Consider the following 22,639-nt stretch of genomic DNA (forward strand, 5'->3'; position numbering starts at 1 on the left):
GGTGGGAAAAACAGCTAGGACACATGGGAAAGATGTGCTCACTCCTGGAAAACTCAGAACTTTGGGACATGAGGATAAACTCATCCTAGGATGCAAAGCTGAGCCCTGCTGCATTAAAACTGAAGCCTGCCTTGAAGGAAGCTTGTCTTCTCAACAGGGCCCAAATACATCTTAATGAGCAAGACCTTGAGCAAAAGTAATTCAAAAAGGCAAGACTTTTAAACAATACTTTTTAAAAGTTCCAAAATATTAAGCAGGTAGCCAAAAAAATTTTATCAATTCAGCTATTTCAGAAAGTACCATTAATACACAGTAGAGACATTCCCCCATCTGAAAATCTCTGACAACGTATGTATATCCCAGCCTATAATAAATCACAGCAAAGATCAGTTGCACATTTAAAATACTTTGAAATGATGTATTAAATTTTTATCCTCCCAAAATAATAACTACCTAACACTGACCAGGCATATATTTTAAAGTGGGATGTTTTCAACTGACTTCAATAACTTATAAATAGTTGAGATAGATTTGCTTTGTTAAAAAAAAAAAGAAAAAGAAAGAAAGAAAAAAAAAGCAAAGTCAAGACCTTTCTTCCCAAGATCTAACCTAGAGAATATTTTGACAGCTAAATTATAAACTATGAGAACCAGGGGAGTTGTTATGGACCATCAACTATAGTGAAGCCAGGGAGTGTTATTCAATTAATCATTTTACTCATTAGAGGTAAGTAAAAGCCAAAATAAAGTTAATCAAAGTCTTTTATGCCCTGTGTTTAGAGCAGCTCCCTGTGTCTTGATGGATTCTTCTTGTACCAGGGACAATGTTTCAAAGACAGATCAATAAAGAGAGATTCCTGAAGTTTTGAAAATTAACACCTTTCTCTAGTTATAAGTCAATCAGGAAATAATACCAGAAAGAGTCGAAGAAGTCAACACAAGTTCAGTGGGGCCTTAACATGTGTGTCCCAAATTGCTCGATTTAAGTCGTTCTATTTTTCCAAGCAGCTAATTTTCCCTTTTTGAAGTGCTCACAGAAGGTCAGGATCAGTTTAAACATCAAAGCTCTATGAATTAAACAGCTTCATGGAAAACAGAGGAAGAAAACTTGCCTGAAGTAAGACTCTGCAGTGATGCAATGTGGCCCACCTCCTTTCCAGGCCAAATTGGGTGTTTGGATATCAGTCCAAGGCTGCACTGGCACACTGGAGTATGCTGAGAGCATGGCTTTACACACACATAAAAATACACATATCCTCTTCACCAAGGGCCTTTTGTCCCCAAAATAAAATCCTCTTTGACTAATTCTATGCTTTCAACTATCAAGTGAATTTTTATGGATTTCTGCTGACATGTTCTATAATGTTTCAAAACATGGTAGGAAAGACAATACATGAAGTATGAACATTGATTGCTAGAAAATAATCCACAACTCAAAGTCTCTGGAAATTTATCAATAAAAAAAGCTCAGTGAAAATAATTCTTCTTTAGAAGAAAACAGGGCTGTTTCTTTTAATCCATTTCTAAGACAATGCTCTTTTGACAACTATTGTTAAAGTGCCTTTCTTAAGTTGTTACTCCAATTTCATTTCTATTCAGCAGGCCCAAACACAGTATATACTTTTAGAAGAAAATCAGTAAAAAATTAGTTTTGAACATAAAGGCATTTATGATTAATAACCTTTTATCGTGATGACTAATGGAAGACTTCCATGAACTCTGTGGTTTTGATTCCTTCGGGATTTTTAAGAGAAGACACTTATAAAAACACAGCCAAGTTGGCTTAAAAACTTGAGCCACAAATCTAGCAAAATCAGATTCAGCTCTTTAGCCAAATCTAGAAATGTTACGATAATACTGAAACAAAAACCCTTGTGTCATCCTTCAGTATCTCAAAATCTCCAGGAGGTGCCGTGATGGGCAGAAGGACAGAGCAGAGAGGTCGCAATGGGATCTGTAAACGTGAAGCTCATCTGCTCCCCCAGCCACTCCTTAAAGCCACCCGCCAGAATTACTGCCTTCCATTTGCTGCTCCATCAAACGTTACAGGAGGCATCATTCAGCAAACCAAAGGTGTGTCTAGCCCCTGAAGATAGGCTCCATCCAGAGCCACCTGATGCCCTCATCATGCTGAGCTGATATTGAGAAACATTTCCCAGAAGAACTCAGCCAGATTCTCAAAGCAAAATGTCTCAGCATGGCTCAGTGCTGGCTGACTCGTGCTGGTGGGACTCCACTAATTTCTTTGGAGTTGCATCAGCAGTAAAATCAAAGGAAACAGTGATAAATCAGATTTTTTTTCTTCACCTTAGCTGTCTCTGCTGCTGTGCTTTAGTGGCATAAATGATTTTTTAAAAAGGTGCAAATGTAATAGCATCAAACATATGTGGGGGATGTGTTCCATTTTCTACAAACATTTGTTTTACGAACTGAGCTCCCGGAACCAGGTTCTTCATACAAAGAGAAAAATGAACAGAAGGGGAGTTGTGTGAGGTATTTGGCCATTTCTAACTTCACAAAAGTGCTTTCTCGGTTTTACATCTCTGGTTAGAAGGCAAATATTGAGAATATGATAATTTTTTAAAAACCTCTACCCCAAAAAGTATGAAGTGGATGCTCCACTGGAGGGAAGACACGCTACACTGATGATGCAAATCCCCTGGTTCAAGCAGGGTGCTCAGCTCCAGCCAGGACCCCTTTTCACTATCTAAGTAGATTTATTGCTATTCCAAAATAAGCTGTACATGAGGATGCAGCAGAGAGAAAGCAAAGAGATGAAAGTAGCCGAAGTCCTCAGTGTATTAATTCACCAATGCATTTTTTAAACACGTAACTTTTTTACAATGCAAATTTCTGCTCTGCTGGCACTTGGAGTTCATGTTAAAATATCCTGAATAATCTGGGTTTTTTTGTTTTTTTTAAAACATGTGTAAAACCTAAGTAAAAGAATATTCAAAGTGTATGTCTGGGGCCAGTTGTCATTTGTTGGGAGTAATGGGCTTCGTGAATTTCATGGCTATCTGACATTCACTCCCTTCTCCCTTTGAATTCTGAATAGCAATGGTTAAAATATTATTTTAAACTGCAAGTGTTGACCTTTCCGAGGTGGGTCCCTCCATGGAAGGTGAAGGGCAGGTGTCCTGCTGAGATAATGTCACTCCTCAGCTTGCTGCAATCCATTGTGAAGCGCACTCGGAGTGTGACGTTATCCCAGCACGAGCCGTGCCCCCCGGAGTGCCCGACTGCTGAAATGACAGAGCTGAAAGGTGGTCTGAGGATGGCAACAAAGGGAAAGTTTTACACAAGGGATGGTGGCTCCATGTAGTGCAGCTGGTTAAAATCATTAATAAATGCCGAACTGACAGAACAACCAAAATTCCAGCCCTACCTAGAGGACAGCTTCCGGAAAATGCCATGGGTGCAATATTTCGTCTAATATCCAGTCTAATATTCAATCCTTGAATCAGCTGCTACAATCCTGCGCCAGTCAGAGCCATTCATATGAGAGTGAAATCTGCAAAACTTCATAAAAGTCAAGTGGATGTCAATGGGACTATTGTGAGCTATTATGGGAAATGTATTCAAGCTATGATACAATGCCAATGGACAATTCATGACTAAATTATTCACTGTGATTTATTTGCCACCGTATCTCACTTTGTGGCAGGCATGTGGGAGATTTTCCAGGTTCACAACTAGTCCTGGAACAAACACAGGCTGCCTGTAAGCCCACATTAGAGCTGGAGGGAATATCAAGACAATTTCTTAATCAGACTAACCTCAAAGTTTCTTACCTTAAGGCCTCCCTCCAATATATTTCCTAGTGAAAAAAAGACTACCAGCAAAGCCCTGTACCAGACCACAGGTGTGTGAGGAGGAGAGCTGGAATGAGGGGAAAAGCACCCCATGAAGCTCAGGATGGAGTGCTGCCAACAAAAATGTGTGGCTATTGAATTACAGACACTTGTAGTGACCCAGCAAAGCCAGTCACTGTGGGCTAAATTTGCGCTCAAGCTTGCAGGGGTAGAAAGGGAGAAACAGCACCATTTTTACTGAGAAGGTTTTCTATTTTTAACCTGCCCTTCTTTTCTCAGGCACCTCCTCTCCAAGGAAGCTTTTTGGCTGGCATTGAGACCCAATAGCTCCAGCTGAAGCCCCAAACCTTTGGCAGCAGGCATGGGCACAGACAACAAAATCCAGCCCTCCTCCTCAGAGACAGGCAGGATCCGTATGGCTGAAGGTGCTAGCACTTTTCTAAACTGTTTTAGTCCATCTCTAATGGAAATCTAATGGAAATCATAAATTACTGAAAAAGGTCCACAGGTGCTGAAATTTACTACTGTGTTGACTGCTGGCAAGGTCTGAAAGTGAGGAACAATGCAAGATGTGCTAGGAAAATGAAATATTTATGACATTCATATTCTCCCTCAAGCTTAAAAAAAAACCACCCAGCAAACCTTTTGCTTAGTGACCAAATAATAAAGCCAAAAAATGAAAAACAAAACAAACGTGCTGGGATAAAAGGAAAAAACCTTGACCCATGTGGGTGTTTTTAAAACTATCATTGCAAAGGGGATCTTTCTCATAGCAGGTCATTGGGCTTATTTATTTTATTATTTAGAGTATTGTAATTTTATCAGAACGTAAGAATAAATTGTTCTCGATGAAGAGAAGAATGGAATGGCTCATCATGTTAAACTCTGAATAATCAATGACATTTCTCAATATGCTATTCAGTACAGTACATTGTTAGATATTATATGCACAGAGAGGAAGTTGAGATAATTTTTCCCACAAGTAAACGCTTGCCGTAGTTATTGTAGTTTGCATGAGACAGGAATGACTTGGAGCAAGGACAATAAAAAAGCAGGGGGGAAATTACACTACAGATTTGATCTGGCTTCCACAATCAGTTTGGCAATTGGTTTCATTGGGAACAGCTTCAAGCCTTGCAAGAATTAATGAAAAATAAAGGTTGGCTTTGAGCAGGATCGGCACAAAAAATAATGCGAATGGCATGAAAGGTTTTGATTTTATGCATTAGACATGGGCAGGGGGCGAAGAACAATCACTTCTAGATTTTCCAAATATGGAGCTGGATATGAACTTGGTGGCAGTCCTGTTTTAAATAATTCACACCTAGTTGCACCTTGCAGGCTCCGCAATCATTCTGATGTCTACCATATGTGCAGAACGACAATTTAAAAAATGGGGTGACACAAAAGCTAGGATCTTTCTCATAAGGTGCAGCTCTATTGCTATAACATACTTTGGGTTTTAATGCCAATTCTTGAAAGCTAAGCCTGTGCTTGAGAGTCAAGGACGTTTTATGCACAAAGATAGAAAGCGAGTACAAAGAGACAAGCAAGTGACCCTGCCATCAAACCCAGATGCAGAGAGCCCACGGGAGTCTGTGTGTCCTTCAGCATGAGCTGACTGTCCCTCCAAGCCTGAGAACATTTTGGATTGTGACTCCTGCCTTCCTCTCCCTGGAATGTACCGTACATGATGGATCAAGCCTGATTTCTAAATGACTCCACAAGAGGTCACCACAAGACGAACAAATTGTTGTCATGGATTTGGTAATGTCATTCCTCAAAATTTCACAGATATTGGTATATAACATTGGATTGGATAGGAAGGACTTCAAGGGAAAAGGGGGTGACGAATCATCCTTGTGGCACCCTGCACCCCAGCAAGGTCAGGAAGGAGATGGGGTCAGAGCCAGACGATGTGAGTGATATCTGTGTGCCACAGGGTTGGCCTCCTGCTCCTTGTGGGGTTGGGGCTTGGAGGACACACCTGCACTGTGCAGCAGAACATGCCAGAGAGACACCTAGGCTAGAATGGCTTGAGCTACTTCTGAGAGTGAAAAAGTACAGCCACGTATGCAGAGAGCTCCAACACCTCCACTCGTTTGCAGCTGAGAGGCAGAACTAAAGAACGAGCCGCGGCTGCAGCCACGCTGAGCTGGCGCCTCTGGCCGTGCTGAGAGGACACACGGCTCTCCACGGCTCTGCCATCCCAGTGCCCCTGGCAGGGAACTAGCTGAGCCTCAGGGAATTATCATGGAAGTCTGGTCTATCCACAAGCTGTCTCCTCCAGCCCACTGATAAACCCATCAAATGAAAATGAAGAGCAGGCGCTTGGTAAGAGTTCATATTTTAGACAGATTAATGAGAAACTGTTGGAGGTCAGAGTGACATTAATCCCCCACAGCACAGGGACAGACTTGGAAGTGGATGCAAACTTCCAAGTTCCAGCAAAACATTTAGATATGGGCTCACCCAGAAGCATTACAGCTGGTTTATCCGTATCCTTCATATGGAGCACGGGAGAGTACGTGTCTTTAAAAAAAACCACACTGTCTGGGATCTAAAGAGACAAATAAACCAATATGTTCATTTTTGATTTGCTTGTGACATTCGAAAGGTTCAGGAGCTGTGAAATTCTGAGTCTGGAAACCGTTTCCCAGTGCTGTTTTGTGTGCTGATTTGATTTGTACAAGGATCAGCCTGAGACAGGTCACGGAGAGCAAATCACTTTAGTAAGCTAAACAGTAGTAATAATTTTAAGTGCTATTTTCCCCTTGAGATTAATTTTATTTTCTAATATAACCAGAGGCCAGTCAGAGAAAGAGGAGAAGAGAATGACATTTTCCTGGATCTTAAAAGAAAGCTTAATGATGGAGAGGGGGTTCAAAGATAATGGGAAATGGGGAGAGGCAACTGTAATAACACAGGAAGACTTTGCATTTATGGAGGATGAAATTCACCCTTATGTACAGGGCTAGGACAAGGATCATAAAGTTTAAATGTTTACCCAGCACAGAGGTGGATTTCACCCCTGGTTACTTGTCTGTCCTCCAATTGTGCGCATACAGAGCTGAGAAAGGCAGAGCCATAGCCCAGGATAAGGCTCTCAGACCAGCAGGCTGACACAACACTCTTTGTATTTTATGCACAAAGCAGCAGTGTCTAAGATGTACTAAATAACAAAGATTGCTTTAAGGATGTCAATAGATAGGTGTGTGTATAAAGAGAGGAGAGGCAAAGTGGTTTAGAATAAAACAAACCAAGAAAATCAGCAGGAATATCCTTTTCCCCTGGATGAACTATGAAGCTCTGGGCAGCCTTTCCCCAGTCACAAAAAAGCAGCTTTTCCCCAAAATCCACTGTAAACCCTGACTTCTCCAGACAAAAAGGACAGTGACTGATCCCTGGGTGTGACAGCTCATTGCATCCATTCTCTGTGTGCCTCACCACTCCTGCAGGATGCATTTCCACATCTTCATTCTTCATCGTGTCTTACCCGTGCCCATTTACTACTTCCCATATAAACACAGACACTTCCTCAAAACATTCTTTAAGTCCATTGTTTGCCAGCACTGTCACAAACTCTGCTCAAGGGCTGACTAAAAATTTGCAGAAAAGTCTTACAGTAATTGTAGATTGTGTGGTCCTACAATTACAAGCAAGTATGAAGAAATAGGAAGAAATCCTCTATTTCCTGTAGTTAGGAGTACTCTAACTTGTATGGGATTTAAATCAGCTTCCAACAGACCTAATGAAAAACTCTTAGTAGCTTCTGTGGGGTGTGGATTGTGTTCTGTGGCCTTTTAGAAAAGACAATGATGTTAAATTCATCAAAGGCCTCTGAAAATTGATGCTGATTTGGGTAAAAGATGAATGAAAAGAACAAAGATAAGAATATTTTTTTTAAAGGCAATATTACTTTCTAAAAGGCACTTTCTACACTTCTCTCACTTTTCCTTAGATATTGAAGATGGAAAAGGTAGACTAAGAAGTATAAAATGCTGTGAATTATATTCAAGACTTTTTTACCTAAAGGAAAAGAAGCCAAAACAGCAACATCTATCACAAATTCAGACTTCCAGTTTAGGAGGAAGGAGCTTTAACTTTTATTTCTAAACTTAAAAAAGAAAACAAAAACAAACCAAACAAAAACCCAAAAAAACCCTAAAAGAAACCCCAAAACAAAACCCAAAATCAACAACAAAAGAACCACCAATATTTATATCATCTTGAAACTGAAAATCTAAACCCAGCCTAACTAAAGGAGCTAAAGCTCATCTGCACATTCAGCTCCTGAGCTGCCTCCTCTGAAACTCCCTCTGGATTGTCCATAGGGCAGCAGAGCCATGGAGGATTAAATGTTAATCAAACACCAACTACAGTTTTAATCTTGCAGGCACTTACATACATAAAAAACTTCCTATATGCAAGTAGCCCTTTTGAGTTCAAAGCATTTACTTTACCTATATAAAGTTATTTACATGCACAAGTGTTTGCAGGTTCAGGGCCTATAACCTGAAAAGCACAATGATGTTTTCAATAGTCCCTCTTGAGCTACTTCATGGCAGTTCACTCTTGGAAGGGAAGCAGTTCCTGAGTATCTATCCTTCTAACTAGTGTTCTTCATCCGGCCTCTCTCTGATTCTTCACAACTCACCAGATTTAAAAATATGGTATTTTCTACAACTGTTTTACTGGAGATGCAAAGCATATGGTAAATTTTGAGTAAACTGTGTGCCCTTCCCTAGAGAAAATACATTTAAAAATAAACCTGCTACAGAGTCTATAAAAAGGCATCACATTTACAACGCACAACTAAGTCACTGCTGCACAATACAAAAAAAAATTAAGACAGCTCAAACAAGCTTTCCAAAGCAAATGAGGGGAAGTGCAATGAATTGGTAAAAATTGGTAAAAAAAAAAAAAAACCCCAAAGAAATCTAAAAATCAAAGTGATGTTGTTAGCAGTAAATTTTCCCTCCATTAAAGTTTCTTATTGTCATGTTTCTCCTCCAGACTGTCCTCCCTGCATCCAAAATGGACCAGTCTGTCTCGCTCAGGAGCTGATTTGGTGACAGGATCTACAGGGGATGCACATCTGCAGTGTTGTGAAGCCCAGCTCTTCTCCCATATAAAATGCTCTATAGATGGCAGTTTTTCCCACTGTTACTAAATATAATGAGTCCTGCAGTGGAACTTGGCAGGTCCTAAGCATTGTACAGCAATTACTAGGAAGAAGTGAAGAACACCATCATTTCCAAATGAAAGAATGGGGAATTAGACGAGCATAATGTAGTTCTGCACTGGAATAAGGCTGGGATGCTGGAATTCTATGACATCTTTTTTTACATGTACAAATGGGCTCTTCTGATTTCAGAGGTGCTCAGAGCAGCATAAATAGTCTTTTGTCAACTAAAAATCAGCCAGTCCTTTAGCTGAAGTCAAAGGAGCTTCCACTACCTGAAGAAAAGACTTTGTATTTCTTGCCACAAATATCCCGCTCGGAATTGGAGAGCATGCTTTAAAGAGGGAAATAGAATAGAGCTGATCCTACAAAATAAATAAAGCAAAATATACTGCACCAGCAATTTAGATTGCCCCCAAAGCAACTCCTTTCTCTTTTTCTCCTGAGCTTGAGCCTACATGAGAAAAGAGTGACCCCTCATTAATACCCTCCTTACAGACTGCTTATTGTTTTTACTTGTTTTATTTCCTTGCACTTGGAAATAGAAGCAATAAATTTCCAGGGAAATGAAACTCACTTATCAGATTTTCCAAGCATCAAGTTTCATATTAGGAAAGGGAAAAAAAAAAAAAATCATCATTCTAAGGGGACTCGGTACAGCTGTAAACCAATATATAGAAGCTCTATCAGAGAATAAACCCTCCTGGTAGACTCACTGTTATGAGCCTCAGGTTTCAGCCAGAAATTTTCTTGAAAGGGCCAACAAATTTACATGGCAAGTATTTAGTGATTCACAATTCAGAGCCCTCAAATCAAATCAATGCAACTGACATTTAACAAGGTCAAATATTGTCGTGTCTCAAACAAATGTGAATGGGCAGTGATTGTTTCACAAGCCATCTTAACCAGATTTATTTTTTTGTTTAATTTTCCTTCCAGCAAACTTTTTTTTTATCTAACACTCTGATGGGAAAAAAAACCCCAAACAACGAAATTAGAAATGTTTTAATTGCAAAAGTTCTGTTTATTCCACAAAAATATTTCAATTTTTTTCATGTTTTCTAATAGACAGATATTTAGGTATTTTCCCTTATGCAAAATTTCTCAGTGTCCTTCCAACTGACCTTGCCAAAAACTGACCTCACACAGAGACCAGGACAGGGTCAGGCTGACAGAGAAAATCTTGGACCAGGCTCTACCATCAGTTATCACATTATAAATCAAGATTAATACCAGAAAACTTAGTGCAACGGCTCTAGAATTAAATCTCTCCAGCAAGAACTTCCTTCACACAGGGAAATCCTCCCATGGGGGTAAATGTCAGTGTTGGGGCAGGGGGTGCAGGGCAAGGCTATTTCAAACCACTGGCCAAAGTGAAAGGAATTTTGAGGCTCTTTAGGCATGTTTTAAAATTCCTACTGCTCGTGTTTATGTGCAATTCTACTCAGCAATAGAAAACTGAAGAGTTGTCAAACCTCTGAGCACAGGGGGCAGGCAGGGATGCAGGCAGGGATGCAGCAGGGATGCAGGCAGGGATGCAGGCAGGGATGCAGCAGGGATGCAGGCAGGGATGCAGGCAGGGATGCAGCAGGGATGCAGGCAGGGATGCAGGCAGGGATGCAGGCAGGGATGCAGGCAGGGATGCAGGCAGGGATGCAGCAGGGATGCAGGCAGGGATGCAGGCAGGGATGCAGCAGGGATGCAGCAGGGATGCAGGCAGGGATGCAGGCAGGGATGCAGCAGGGATGCAGCAGGGATGCAGGCAGGGATGCAGGCAGGGATGCAGGCAGGGATGCAGGCAGGGATGCAGCAGGGTCACCTCTGCCAGCAGCTTTGCCTGCAGCACTTTATTCCCTGAATTCCAGGACTGACTGGGCTCCTGCCTCTGAGCAGCTCCTCCAGACCGTCAGGCAAGCCTTAAATTCTACATCAAAGTTACTATTAGATTCCAACGAGGAGCCACTTCAATGTATCCCAATCCTTATAGTGCTGTTTTTCCTCTCCCTCTTAAAGACCCTGTGGTTTTCCCCTCTCCCTGAGAGCTCTAGCTGAGCCAAAGCAAGCATTGCTCAGCCATCAAAACATGCCAGAGCAAAACAATCCTTTATTTTTTTCCTGATGGCTACCACGAGGAGGCACTGCAGCCTGCTTTATGGAAGGATTTTTTTAGTTATTAAAAAAAAAAAAAAGAAAAAAAAAAAAAAAAGCAAGAAAGAAAAGAGAAGAGGGAGGAAAAAAAAAACTAAAAAAACCCTAAACCAACCACCCTGGTGAAGTGTCTATTCGACACCAGCACAGCTCTGGTGTCATTCCCTATTTAATGGCTGTCAGTGAGGGGGAAAGACAACGTGGTGGGTAATTAAAACCAAATTGCAGGCAGGAGATGACTGCAGAAGGATGATATTGTCATTAATACTGATTTAACATGCACCTGGGTAAGGTGAGAGAGTGCAGCTAGGGAAATCGCAAAGGCACCAGGGTTGCCTAATTTAAAGATGTAGGGTTTCCAGCCGAAGCATGTTTAAAACCCGAATAAAACCATCATATTATGACAGCGGATATAAAACTGAAACAAATGTGCTACACATGTCTGTTAAAAAGAAAAAAACTCTCCAACCCTGTGTTCACAGCAAAGCAAGCGCTGTGTCCTCTCTGAAGTTCAAAAGTATTTTTTTTAAAGAAGGTTTTTTGTTGGGTTCTCTCATATCTTGGTTTCTAATGTGTTCGGTGCTTCCTCTGCTTTTACAAAGCTGACTGACAAGAAGGGACCTTTGTTAGATGGAGGGGGGAAAAAAAAACCCCACTGAAAAATCCAGTCTGTCTCACACAAAAAAAAAAAAATTCTGCTCCATTAATATTTCAGGGAGTAAAGATCCCCCACCTCGTATTTAGTGCAGGACTGTGGTACAATTCATTTGTGAAGAAAGGAAACTGTGGACTGGCTACTGAGACAGCAGATAAAACAAGGAAAGTTTGTTAATAGCATGTTACAGACTACAGAGTTTTGCATCCCTCCAGCCCTGACCGGCTTCGTTCCCAAGGCTGAACCCCAGATCCAGCAGGGCTTGTCCAACATATTGATAAATGCAATGTAAATCAGCAGCTCTTAATTATAAATTCACCTACTGGACTTTTCCTTAGTGAAACAAAGCAGTTTAAAGCTTTGAAAAAAAAATTTATTACAACTGAAGGTGAAAAAATATATTTTACAAAACATATACTCCTCCCTGTCCCCCTTTTTATTTTTTTTCCTTTTTGAGAATTCACTCTCAGGACATCACATCAAGTTCAAGTTACTGAAAGGGGGGGGGGGGTTCAGCCTTCACAGGCAACATATTGCTGTACAGGAAAATGTCCAACCTACAGCTGAAATCAGGGTAGGAACTGATAAATCTCTTTTTAGTTTAGTTGTAAATGAAATGTGTGTATGGAAATTACCACCTTTCTGACTTACTCTTAAAAACTGAGTCATTATAGAAGTCATGAAGATATAAATACACATGTTCCACAGAGGAAACATATTAAAAGGAGAGATTTCAAATGAAAAAATAAAATAAAGGTAAAATAAAAATAAAGGAAAAGATAAAAGAATTCAGGTAGAGAAAATAAAGGTGGTGGGTCCTGATCCAAAAGCTGTTGAAATTTGTAGTTCTGGAAATTCAGTAGACTTGATCAAACTCATAACAAACATTATTATGACAGGATTTCACTGTTTCATTTTTCCCTTTTGCAAGAACCTGAAAGCTACAATTAGACTTTTAATTAAACCGCAGAAATGGTTGTCACCTTCTGACGATTTGCACCATTTTTTTTTTTTTTTTTGCAACTCACAACGACCTGTGAATGAAATCCTCCTCTTCCTCTCCCCTCTGCCATCCCCTCTCCCTGGGGGATGCTGTTTTTGGGGACCCCAGCGGCTTTGCAGCGCTGGCTGGCGGGAGAGGGATTGGAAAAATCTCTTTTTTCAGAGGGTGCTGCGAGGGGAGCTGAGCTCCGGGAGCAGGGCAGGAACACCTGGGGGGCAGGTGGGGGGCAGGAACACCTCGGGGGCAGGTGGGGGGCAGGTGGGGGGCAGGCTGGGTGTCGGGGGGCAGGTGTGGGGCAGGCTGGGTGTCGGGGGGCAGGAACACCTCGGGGGGCAGGTGGGGGGCAGGTGGGGGGCAGGCTGGGTGTCAGGGGGCAGGTGGGTGTCAGGGGGCAGGTGTGGGGCAGGCTGGGTGTCGGGGGGCAGGAACACCTCGGGGGGCAGGTGTGGGGCAGGTGTAGGGCAGGTGTGGGGCAGGCTGGGTGTCGGGGGCAGGTGTGGGGCAGGCTGGCTCCCCGGGGGCAGGTGTGGGGCAGGTGTGGGGCAGGCTGGGTGTCGGGGGGCAGGTGTGGGGCAGGCTGGCTCCCCGGGGGCAGGCTGGGTGTTGGGGGGCAGGTGTGGGGCAGGCTGGCTCCCCGGGGGCAGGTGTGGGGCAGGCTGGGTGTTGGGGGGCAGGTGTGGGGCAGGCTGGCTCCCCGGGGGCAGGCTGGGTGTTGGGGGGCAGGTGTGGGGCAGGCTGGCTCCCCGGGGGCAGGTGTGGGGCAGGCTGGCTCCCCGGGGGCACACAGCCTCCTGCGGAGCGGAGCATCCTGCGCCGTGCTGGGGGCAGCAGAGATAAAGGCATCGCTCTCTGGAAAAGCGCTCCGGTGACAGGAGAGCCGGAGAGGGACCCAGGCAGGCAGGTGCTGTTTCTCCCCGGGCTGGACGCAGAACAGACAAGCTGCTAGAAAAGACTGGCAAAAAACCACGAGATCTGCCGAAGTCAGTGTGAGTTTCGCTGACTTGTACTGAATAGACTTGGAAAGCAGCTTCGGTATCAACAGTTTCTAAATTAAAACCTGTTTAGGTGATCATCAGATCGTGCACTTGCTTGCCTGTTTCACTCAAATTATCTTTTTCCTCATATTCTAAAAACTGGAACCAGTGACACTCACAAACAACATATGTTGGTCAGATGAACATAACATCAGCTTTTTTTTTTTATTTTTTTTTTTTCCCTGTGTGTCTGTGGATGAATATTTTATGGCTCAGTATTTTCCAGATCCAAGATCAGAATTCAGCTATCAATTTTCTGGACCCTGACTCTCCATTTTCTTAATTGGCAGTAGTTTAAAAATCAAGTGACTTATTTGCAGTCTACTTTCTTGTTTAAGAAAAAAAAAAAAAAAGGAAGCAGACATCTTTATAATAGCTGCCTAGAGAAATGTCATGACAAATTGCAGCATAGATCAGAAATACTACTTAGCAAAGAGCTTAATACAAGCAGCTTAATACATAAATATGAAAAACTAGGAGCAGGATAAAAAAAAAATAGAATCCTAATCTCTTTTGCTCAACTTTGAAATCTCTAAGGCCCACATCCTAAAAAACCCTCGGTGCTTTATTTTACAATCACAAGGAGCCCTCAAGTTAGTAACTCTAATACAGTACATGTGTGAAAATCCACTGTGATAAGACCTAAAATACATTTGCTAGTTTGGAATATTGGTTGCATTTTTCCTTTCCTCTTCCTTCTTTTCTCTCACTTAAAAAATACATATTCTGTTACGATTTCATCTGTCTAAATAGAGGGATTCAGATAAACTACTTCCACTACTGCATCAAAGCATGATCTAAAGGTTTGGATATGAATCAATTACATTCTCCTTTTCACTTTGAAAAACTTGCCAGAGGAATAGCTTTTTTTCCATATTAGTTGTTTGAGAGTTAGAGGGATTTTCTCCATATTCAGGTTCATATAAAAAAACCTGTCCAAGGAGAGTTAATTTGCAAAATTTTAGTTTGTTTTTTTTTAATACACATAAAATAGATCATGTTGCAATTTCTTTTATGACACAGGGTGAAAGCATAAGGGCCTCCAATATTTTTTTATGTTTGGTTCACTCCGAATTCAGAGAAAAAAATCCAGAGAAAAAAGTCGCTTTCAAACTCTGTCCTCTCTGCGCTTACAAACAAAGGGGGTTATATTCAATAAGCTCTGTGCTAACAAGGCTTCAGGTACCAAAAAATAAAGTTGTGCACTCCTCAAGTATCCCCACAAAAGGAAGTGATCAGTCTTCAAAGCAACTGATAATTCATGGTCAGAAAACAACAATGCTCACCCCAATAAAAGCAGCTCTTCTGCAGTGAGTTGGAAATCTGACCCCATTCCCAATAGCTGACTGCAATAAAGCACGGAAAATTATGAAGCAACTACCTGACACTTAATACTGGGTTATTATTAGAAAACTATTTTCTTGTGAAGAAAAAGAAAAAAAAAAAAAAGTCATTTTCTTGTAAGGCTATAAGAAAAAGGCCAATAACATCCCTTTCACCTTTTAAAAATACTAATGCCTCTGCATTGAGTTTATTTGCAATTGAAGTAAGAAATACACGGGACAAACCCTCCCTAGGTGCAAAGTGATATTGCTCTGTGGGCTTCAGTGTAGCTATTTTCATTTATTCTAGGTCTCGACCTGGCAGAGAAATTTTTTAATTTTTTTTTTTTTTTTCCCCCCCGGAAAGGTAACAGCTGCCAGCAGCAAACCCAGCAACATGCAGTTCCTGTTATATTTTGCTTTCAGATGAAATGGAATGTCTTCGGGGAGCTCAGAGGCATGCTAATGAGACAGGTTCAATGGAGATGGACACACTGAGGCAGCACCTTGGCCCTTGCTCTGGCTGCCCTGCGTGCAGAGCACGGCTCAGCGGCTGGAGAGGTGCCCTAAGGGGGGCATGGCAGGATTTCCATTGCACGGGGATTCTTGCTTATGAACTTTCATTAACACAGGGTTAATTTCTAAGGACACCAAAGAGTCAAAATGTCTTGCAATTGTTCCAGGACTGCTACACAGAGCCATTTTTATACCAAAAAAAAAAAAAAAAAATATATAATAATTTAGATTCATGCAAATGTATTTTGTTTGCGAAGGGGAATATTGAATGTTGGACTTGTTTTAACTCAGCAAATACTGTAATATTAATGTATTCACTGAGTGGATTAGGAAATTTATCTAGTAATTTGTTGCTGCTACTAGTTGTCATTTTTGATTCCTGGAAAAATGAAATAAGATTTAACTTCAAAAAGTTCTTCTTTATTATCTAATTAAATAAAGGTGGCAGATTAATTGACTAATTGGTGCTCATGTATAGATGGAGACATATGGAAAGGATTTAAGATTAGACATATGGAAAGGATTTCTAAGATCTGTAAGACTGTGAGCAGCATTTTATCAGATGTTTTGTATACAACACGTGACCTGCACAAAATGCTGCATTCAGCATATACGCCAGATTCATAAATGGGTACATCTGAAATTCAGCCTTGTGGACATATTCACAATCAGCAAAGATGCAGACTAGTAATTCCATTTTGGACACAAACCCAGCAACAAGGAGGAATCTTAAATACACACTAAAGTGCCATAATAAATAGTGATTTTTAATTTTTTTCTTATTTTTTTTTTTTCAGTGACAGACCCTACCATTCATACCCACACTGAGTTATACACAAACACTTGAAAAATACCCATTCAAGCGGGTGGCAGCACAAAAGTGCCAGACTCTGAGTAAGATCTCAGCTGGCTGAGTTTAATGTGCACACAGAGGGACAAGGAGGGAAGGTGTGGGGATTTAAGCCACTCCATTTCAGTATTAATTCACAGGGAGGTGGTCTAGACAGCGGAACTCAGCGCCACAATGTACACACAGAGCCAACAGATACAGCCACGCTCGCAGCAAAAAAAAGGAAAAAAAAAACGAGTCAGACAAGCCTTGCTAGAGAAAAACAGTTACATTCTGTTAGGTTAATGGGTTGCAATATCCCTGCCACATCTGCAATGGTTTTAGAGGATTTATACCTGTAGTGAAGCAAACGATGACCGCATTGCATTATCGTCTTTCAAATAAATACAATATATTCTTGAAATACTGCTTTGGTCAAGTGCCTGGGATTCTTGTTCGACTCCAGCAAAGATTTTGACTGCAACTCAGAATTGCAATGCCTATTTGGGAATTATAATAGAACAACTTGCTACGAGAAAAAAGGTGGATGCTTTCATCCCCAAAAGAAAGAAAAGGTCTGTGTCATCGCTACCCTGAAAATGACACTTGAACTTGGGATTTGTGTAAATGTAGTGATGAAATCTTGAAACACCGTAAGAATTTATCAGCTAGAGAACTCTTCACAAGGGGCCAAATCAGTAAAAATGGCACTCTGTGCAAGTTATCACCTAGAAAAAGGAGGTTTTTCCTCAAATACAGGTGGAAAGCCAGCAGTTACCCTACACTTCATGGAGGTGCTGGTGTTGGAAGAGACAGATTTTCTGACTACACTGAAAAGAAAACCTATTTATATTTTTCAAACCACATGAAAAAGAAATTGCTTTCACTCATGATCTTGGAGCAGTCACAGCTCAGTTCTGGAGTTAGCATCATTTCTTACAGCCTCACCCAATACTCCTAAGGAGTTTAGCATGCCATTATATCAAAACAACTAATTTTTCAGCTCCTGGTGCAAATGGCCCATAAATATGGGATGATTTGAAGACACTGATTCTGTTTATCCTCTGGAATGTGGGTACCCCATTATTCTGACTGTACCATCCCCTGCATACTTGACCCAATTGGGATAGCAATTCTTAGTCAAAATACACCCACAGTGCCCACAAATAATGAATAAGAAATTTGAAGATACTGATACTTTCCCTCAATGTACTTTTCTGGAAGTAGCAAAATATCCCAGCTTGTCAGATTTAAAAGCCTAACTCTTCCTAATCCTAACCATAATCTTAACCCAGCCCCAGCCCCTGACTCAGAGAGGCCTGGGAATGCAGCCCTGCCTGCAAATCAAAAAGAATAATTCCTTCAAAGCTCGTGATACTTTGCTCTTGGTTTATCTCCAGGAATTTGCAAAGTCCCACACTCACCTTGGCTGCTGCCTCCTTGTTTTTTCCACTGCACAGCCTCACTCCAGCTGAAAGCAGACACGGACACCAGGTTTCCCCCCCAGAAATGGGGACATTCCCCAGCGTGTGACACCAAGCTGACCCCAACCCTAAGTCCAACCTAACTAAGCTTGGGAACTGAAGAGGGACTGGCAGATTAGTCACGCTTTTTGTTCACCTGTCTGAAAGTTGAAAAAGACCCCAAACCTGGACCTTATTCCTAACCTTAGGTAGGCATGGGAAACATGAACACAGAACAGGAGAGCAGACAAAACAGGGGTTCAAACCAGCACACCCAGAACACGGCTGATTATGGCAAACCTCTTATTAAAAGCATCTCAGATTGTATATTAAATAATTTAGTAACGCTTGCTTTAGGAAATCTAAGAAAACATGTATAAACTGGTCTCATAAAAAACTAATTTTATGTAGCAAACAGTGTGTGCCAATTTCCTTATGGTTAGTAGGAGTATGAAACATCTCAGTACGCTGTGAGGGACTGAAACAGGCAAACTACATTAAAAAAATACACTAATAATACTGTTTCTAATTTCTGCCTACTACTTATATAATAACTAAAGAAGGGGAAATATAGGATGGGAAATCATCTTATTTTCGAAAGGTTGTAACCCAGCCTTCGTGTTCACTTTCACAATAAGCCCAAATCTCCTTCTCAATCCTAAAACAACAGAGAAGTAAAAGATTGAATCAAGACTCTGTGAGTTCAGAGAAATACTGTATACATTAAAATAAGGATTAATAATGCCTCAGAGGATCTTAAAAACTGTTGACAGACCCATGTGTCCCCCTATCCAGATATGTCCATGTGTGTTGTTTCCAAATGTGAGATTTAACTAAATCTGTCAGGTACCAACTCATATTTTTCTTATTTTCTGTCACGTGCACCAGCCGATCCTTTCCCCTAACAAAGGAACCACAAATTGTCGTGGAGGTGACTCACTAGAATCACGTCTCAAAGATGAGTGAGGTGGAAAAAAAAAAATAAAAAAAATTAGAAAAAGCGAAACTATCCCTGTTATAGTTGTGTTCTCTGATTTTGCAGAACTCTGTTTTCCTGCAATCCCACCCAGGTTGCCCGTTCCCAATTTACAGGGCCCGCACGCCTCCCCATGCACCAGCTGCGGCAACTGAAAGTAATTATCACTCCAGACACAATAAGGTGTTAAAGGTAGTGGCGAGCATTTTGTGCAAAAAGAAAAAAAAAATTAGGAAGAAGGGAACCTGATGAAAGGAGATTAGTGTCTGTTAGTCTTTTGGAGAGGAGCAGGGGAAAGCAAAGAGGGGGAGCAAAATAATAAATAACCCTGATCCTTAGGGAGTACTTGCATATGTGGCAGACAATGAAATAAAAGTTTTCTTTGAAGAGCGAGTTCCTTTTCGGATGAAGTAAGCGGCACCAAAATGAAATCACAGGGTTATGTTACAGCTGATGTATAACTGATCAAAAGAGCAACAGGATGGAGTTACGAGAAGAGAGGCTGAGAAAAACAGAATTAAACCAAAACACACTTCTTTGGAAAATAACCCACAGGACCCAGGGAATGGGAACAGCCTCAGGAGCAGCCTGGCAGCCCATTCAATACCTGTCCACAACTTCTTCTGTGGGGGTGGGAAAGAAAGGGAAGAGACAGCACACACAGAAGGAAAAATCTTACTGGAGAAGTTGTCAGAGGCAAGGCAGGGAGGGCAGGGAAGAATAGGAGTTCGCTCCCAGGAACGGCAGAGAGGTCGGATCCGTTCTGGCTGTCTCTTTCCAGGGGATCTAATTTGCAGTGAAGCCCCTGGGACTCCCGTCTCCGGCACTGGTAGGAATGAGATCACAGCCTGAGTATTTGTTCTACATTTTCCAAGAAAGTAGATTTTAGTGCAGCAAAGGGCTCACATAAGGATCTCTGTGAATGACTCAGGTATGCACACACCGAGAAATTTGCGGGAGCTGTAGAGGGAAGCAATTTTTTTTTAGGTCTGTCACATTTCTGCAAGGGGTAGTAGTTTATTTATTTATATAGGTAGTAGCTGCTCATTCTGATCCTACTTTGACCAGTTTTCCCTCTGAATTATTCCACTGATGATTTGCTGATGAGGATATTCCCAGCCTTTCCAGGAATGGTCGGCTCTGCTATGGGGCAGTGTCCAGCAGCTATAGATGAAATTGGTGTTCACCCCTTCAGCTAGCACAAAAACCTGGAATACAGACTGTAAACAAGAATATCCAGTCTTTTTAGTGTGTAAACCCACACTTTAGCTGTCTACCTCCTAATTTCCATGATAAGTTCTGGATGCTGATGAATCTCCTCTTTATTCAGTGAAGCACAAGCAGAATCAGACACAGAGCAATGTTAAATATTTCCAAAGAAACTGCACCCAACTTGCCTGCATTGTTAGAAGCTCCCAATTCCACAGAGCTCAGAGCTAAAAAATAGAGAAATTGCAGTCTATGGAGCATTCAAATCAAGGACTGGTTTATACAACTGTAAACTAATGTACATGTTTTCACACAGATTTTCTGCATTTGAATAGCTCTGACTTCAAGCTACACAAACCTTTCCACTTGTCTTTTGTACTGGAGATTTTTGAATGCTGTAAAATCCCCAGCTTTGAAAATGTGACCGGTTACAAATTCAAGCAAAGAGTTGTAATTTGGTTTTGTTCACAAATCCCTGAAAACCAAACGACACCCTTACTGGCAGAGTGAAACAACCTCTGCAGTGCCCCTTTGCAAAACATCTTCCAGCCTCATGGAGACAAGAATTACCTCAGATGTTCCAGAGTAAAAAGAAACGCCCAGAGCCAACTGGAAAGCATCACATACAGCACAGCAGGCCTGCAGCCTTGACTCTGATGTGTCCTTGACACATCTTCTCTCTTGGTGGTGGAAGAAAGGTGCTATCAACAGGTGACTCAGGAAGGGAGAGGCAACATATGTGCATAAATATATATATATATATATCTGTATACATACACACATGGAAGTCTAGTGCTTCCTGAACCAGCTTTCTGCTGCTGCCTGCTTTATTTCTAGTTACTTCCTTGATCAAAAGTAAGATGATGCATCACCTTAGCAGGCACTCAGCTGCAACTGAAGCAGGGTGATGCTCCCTGTGCTTCTTTTGGGAGTATGGGAATCTACTGATTACACTCTTCCTTTAGAAGTTTGTTCCTTCAGTAGAAATCCCTCCTCATTTCTTCCACTCACTTTTTAATCTCTGTATCAAGCAAATTAATCAGCATGTATTGGGACAACAGGATGTGGCACTTGGGGACGTGTTTTAGCAGTGGACATGTCAATGCTGGGTCAGTGGTTGGAATTTATGATCTCAGAGGTCTTTTTCAACCTTAACAATTCTGTGGTTCTTAACACAAACTGATTGTTTGTGTCACTGCACAGCACCATTAGTTCAGTTCATTTCCATATCACTAGTGTTAGCTGATTTATGGAATAAATCAGTCAGATATGTCATATTCAATGGCTATGTGCTTTCAGTTTCTGGAGCTAGAAAAAAAAATTTATGAAGAATTTTTTTTTTTAAAAAAACAACATTAATCAATCTGCAGAAGGAAAATTAAGTAAAAATAAAATTGTTTATAGCTTTTATTCATTGTGAGAAGGAGCTACTTTATATGGACTAAAATAAATAAAAACACTGGATAGTATGAAAGGTCTAGTAAAGATGTCTAAAGGAGGTTGGGGCTACTGATTTTATTTAAGGGCCTATCTTCTTCAAATGCTTGTACTTGCAGGTAACTCATGTTGAAGTGATCAAAGTTACCTTTATATGCACACAGTGACACAACTGGCCTCAAAGTCACCTGAAGTGCATGAAAACATTAATTGACACGAGGGTGAGCACTAAAAAAGGAGCTGTTGTGGACTCAAACCTGTGTAGCAGCGCTTGAAAGCTATAAAAGTGTAACAAAACACACACATTAAACGATACCACGTTGTTAACACAAGCCATTACTCTGATGCCCTGCAATGCTTCCTTTGCCACTTCTCTCATATTAAGAGAATGTTTTTCTAGGCCTTCATCATTCCCTGAAGCAAAATCTGCTGTCTGAAGAGAACAAGACCCAAAGCATCGTATGGCATTATTTGTGCATCCACAGGCATGAAAGGCACAAACACCATTCAGTTCCTCCTGACTGAGACAGAGAGCACATTACAAAATATTTAGAGAGATTCCTTCCCCAGCACTTTTACTAAATATTCAGACTGGGGAGAAGATTTTCAGAATTATACAGGGAGGAGTCCGAAATTCTGTTGATCAACAGCTAGCAATTCAGATATTAAACTGTTTGTGATCCATCACTTCAGTCTTTTTCTGAAATTGCCTCGTGGGGAAACACTACAAAATAAAACTTCAATACTCCCATAAGCTCCAAATAAAGCTTTTCTCTTTGATTGCCTCTATCTCATCTGTCTGCTTAGATTTGTGTGTCTAGTTAAGTGAATACAGAATACCATACACTTGAAATGAAAACTACACAGAGTACACTCTTGACTTGTTACCATAATTTACCTTCTAAGTGGAACCTCTTATGAGCCTACTCAATTATATTTAAAATGACTGCACCTTTATTTCAACACAGTGTACATGCTGAACCTGTGGTCGAATATCCTGAGCTGATGTAAAATTGCAGAGCCTCATCAAAATTCATGGGGGATTCCT

At 41.2% G+C, this 22,639-nt stretch overlaps 1 protein-coding gene across 5 annotated transcripts in view; it reads right to left on the reverse strand.

The window, feature by feature from the left end:
* The window catches only part of LOC111934012 (uncharacterized), a 411,068-nt gene that overhangs the window by 237,428 nt on the left and 151,001 nt on the right, over positions 1 to 22,639 (reverse strand). For 2 of the 5 annotated variants that reach the window (XR_015276003.1, XR_015276013.1), the window contains exon 1: positions 19,625 to 19,773. The exons of 1 other annotated variant lie outside the window; for it this stretch is intronic. The gene's annotated coding sequence lies outside the window, so the exon portion shown is untranslated. Of the gene's footprint in view, positions 1 to 19,624; positions 19,870 to 22,639 lie in introns of those variants that run through there. 2 more of the 5 variants (XR_015276014.1, XM_086849764.1) reach the window with 2 other exon arrangements.

Source organism: Cyanistes caeruleus, chromosome 13, assembly GCF_971803275.1.
Source record: "Cyanistes caeruleus chromosome 13, bCyaCae1.hap1.1, whole genome shotgun sequence".
In the NCBI taxonomy this organism is placed as follows: Eukaryota; Metazoa; Chordata; class Aves; order Passeriformes; family Paridae; genus Cyanistes; species Cyanistes caeruleus.